Here is a 3,552-nt window from a genome sequence, read left to right as displayed (position 1 = left end):
AACCCCTAATCATTGTACTTGCCCTTTTCTGAACCCTTTCCAAGGCCATATCTTTTTTGAGGTGAGAAGACCACATCTGTACACAGTTCTGAAGATATGGCGTACCATAGTTTTATACTTCCCCTCCTCCTTCTTCCCCTGGCTTCCCCCTTCCAGCTCCCTCCTCCCAGGTTTCCACCTCCCCTCTCCCACCCTCTTTCTTCCCCTCTCCCACCTCCTTTTCCCAGTCCCCCAGAGGTTAACTCACCCCCCCCCCACCCCCAGTTTTGTTAAATAAAGAGAGTTTCTATTTTTGAACACGTGTCCTTTATTTTTTACATCAGGAAGAGGGGGCTCGGGAAGGGTAAGTGGAAGGAGGTGAGGGAGGAATGGGGCACGAGCCCCCGATGGGGAGGACTGGGGTGGCTCTGCGGGCTCCTCGGGGTGGAAGCTTTCCTGTAGGGCCTCCTGGATCCTGACAGCCCCCTGATTGACCTCCCCCAGATGGCAGCCTGCGGCAAGTGCAGCCGGGCTGATGGTCGAGTGCTGTAATGTGCCGAGGGCATTCAGGGCACTCCAAGACAGGACTGCTTTGCTGTCCCCATCGAGTTAGAAAAGCAAGCGGGGAATCCTGAGAACTGTCTGTCCGGGGTGGGGGTCGGGTCCTTTTAAGCACAGCCCTCGGCTAGCCTGAGGAAGCAGCTCCACACCTTAAGTCCTAACCTGATGCCCTGACGGCACTGGTTCTGGCCAGCCTTAACTTCGGTTCAGGGTCCACTCAATGTGGACATGCTATTTCGAATTAGCAAAATGCTAATTCGAATTAGTTTTTAGGTCTAGATGCACTCATTTGAATTAGCTTATTTCGAATTAACTAATTCGAATTAAGTTAAATTGAATTAGTGCTGTAGGTTAGACATACCTTATGTGTGCAAAATCTTGCCAATGTAGACGTAGCCTATCTATATCTTTCTCACTCTCTCTTAACCAGCAACTAGAATAGGCAGCTAGGCCAGGCTAGTATAGACCCCAAAAATAACAAAGAGAAAATGATTAAGAAAGGTGTAATGAAGTTCCTTGTGAGATTTCCTTACAAAGGACACATTCTACTATCTAAAATGAATTCCTATGAAGTGAACTGTACAACTCCTCAGAGAAAGGTAAACAACAGATAACAGCCTAATGGTGGAACTGCTCATACCTGAGCAAAGAAAGCTGTGCTGGTGCCTCGCTGATTTTCTGATGGGGAATTTACCCAGGGGAGGAGGCTCTGTATGATCTCCACTGTTATTAGTCCAGATCTTTGCAGAACACTGGAAGACAAAAGGAACCACTTATGGGGCAGACTGTGCACTTCAAAAGCTTAGCTGCTATGACCATACAACTCTAAAACCTACGCATGGAAGCTCTGTGTTTCTCACCCAGGACACCCCACACAAAGCTATACCTGAAAGTTCCCTGTCAGTCACTCTATTTGTTGCCGATCCCTGAGGATGAAATGCTGTCTCCTAGATCTCTTACCTCACCAGCAAACACACCCCCTCGTGGTGAGTCTGCGGATTTTCAAGAAGCATCCAAGTTCTCTGCTTCCAGAGTGTTCTTATCAGCTTCTCATTCACAGCCTTGAAAAGCACAGCCTCTAATGCTTCAATAGAAAGCCTGGGGGAAAAGAGGCACAGAACTGTAGTAACCAATAGAAAGGCACAGCCTAAGCAGTCAGGAAACCCCAGTTACTTGTCAGGTCTGTTGTTCATTGACAGTTCATCCATTGACAGTATCCTGGGGACCACTGTTTTTGGAAGGACTTAATTCCAGGAGGTATTTCAGTCTCATACATCTCATATTACTAGTGTTGCTATGGACAACATTTTGCAGTCACTTTCTCCTATCTGCAAGGCGTATGGGCACTAGCACAGTACAGTAATATGGAAAAAATTCACAATCAGACCCCAAAAGCTGGGACACAGAGAGATTAGTGATCACTAATGGATATTTTGGGGCCCTATGTCCAGCGAGATGTGACAGGGTGCTGAGAGCTTGTACTTGGGGTCAGCACTCTGGTAACTACTAGTACTAATTAGCTTCCCCAGAGAAAGCCTAATTGGATAGAAATGTACCTGATTGCCTGGCTAGAGTGGGGCTATAGAATCAACAAACCTATTATCCCATTAATAAGGAATCTGCCTAAAGGGACACACAGAGGAGTGTTTGAGGGAAACAGAGAGCAAAAGAGACAAATGCTAGGAGAGCCTTTCAAAGGGAGTTCTCTGAATGGAAACACTTTCCCTCCATCTGGAGGAGGGACTAGAAAGCTGAGATATAATGTAACGGTGCTATGCATGGACAGGCGGATTAAAACACTGCACATAGTCTACACATCGGTATGTACAGACAAGAAAGTCTCAACACGGGCAACGACTCCTCCGAAGTTTGGAGAGTTTTATGACAGGAAATGGAAACCAGCCACAGAAGGTAGCGTTCTGCAAAGTGGGGCCTGAAAATAACCCTGATGTAGTTTTGGCTACCCTTAAAAGAGCAGCAGGTGGACCTGCGAGACACAGAGCAATGTGTGCCCTTCAACTGACACCACACAGCAGTGCGGATGGGAGGAGCTGCTGGTGCAGGACACTGGTTCCCAGGCATGACAGGGCCATGCGCCTCTCTGTTGGTCACAATGGCTCTTGGGAGCAGAGCCCTGTGGATGTGCAGAACCCAATGTCTATCTGCAGATCTCCGTGTCCAGGGGTAGATGTTTGTATTCGCGCAGGGCTCTAACCATTTTTTGCCTGTATTCTAACTCATTATCACTGACATCTCTGTTCTTTGATAATATACCAGTTCTTGTTTTCCCTATAAATACATCTAAGTGTTGTATGTTTTCCAGAGCTGAGTTCTAAAGTATAAGTGTAAGCAGGGCAGTGTGTGCTGAGCTTGTGTTTCTCTGTTTGGTTTAGTTTGGTGTTTGTTTGTTTGTTTGTTTGTTTGTTTGAAGGAGCTTCTAAAAGGTTTGAAATCTAGAAGCCTATGTTAATTGGCTGAGCCTCAGTGGGGGGAGGGGCTACCAGAGCTATATAAGCCTGTGAGTCCGCGAACAGGGAGCTTGGAGAGGGACTTTGGAGTGGGAGTTTAGAGGGCACTAGTGACTTCTGATCTTCTTTAAACCTAACTTTTATAATAATCTATATTCCAGAGATTTAATAAGCCCAGTTTTTACTTAAATTTATTCATAAAAAAATGGAGACAGAAGCCCAGCAGCAGAGTGGGGGCTATCCTGTTTATTACGTCGAGTGTAACATGTATGATTACCTGCCCTGTGGGCGAGTGGCGTATGTGTGCACCTGTTGCAAGGAGCTCCTGGCCCTCAGAGACCGAGTTCGGGCTTTGGAGGCCAGGGTGGCTGAACTGGAGGAGCTAACAGAGGTAGAGAGCTATGTTGATGAGACTTTCCAGGGCACTGTAGTACTGTCCCACCTCCAGTCTGAGAGTCCCAGTGCTCTTAAGGAGGATGAAAGTCTCAAGGGAACAGAGAATTCAATGGGAGCAGAGGGAAACCATCCCGTAGTTGGGACCCTC

The sequence above is a fragment of the Pelodiscus sinensis genome, chromosome 1, assembly GCF_052426305.1.
Source record: "Pelodiscus sinensis isolate ZL-2025 chromosome 1, ASM5242630v1, whole genome shotgun sequence".
Classification (NCBI taxonomy): Eukaryota; Metazoa; Chordata; order Testudines; family Trionychidae; genus Pelodiscus; species Pelodiscus sinensis.
Note: the sequence above shows the minus strand (reverse complement) of the source record.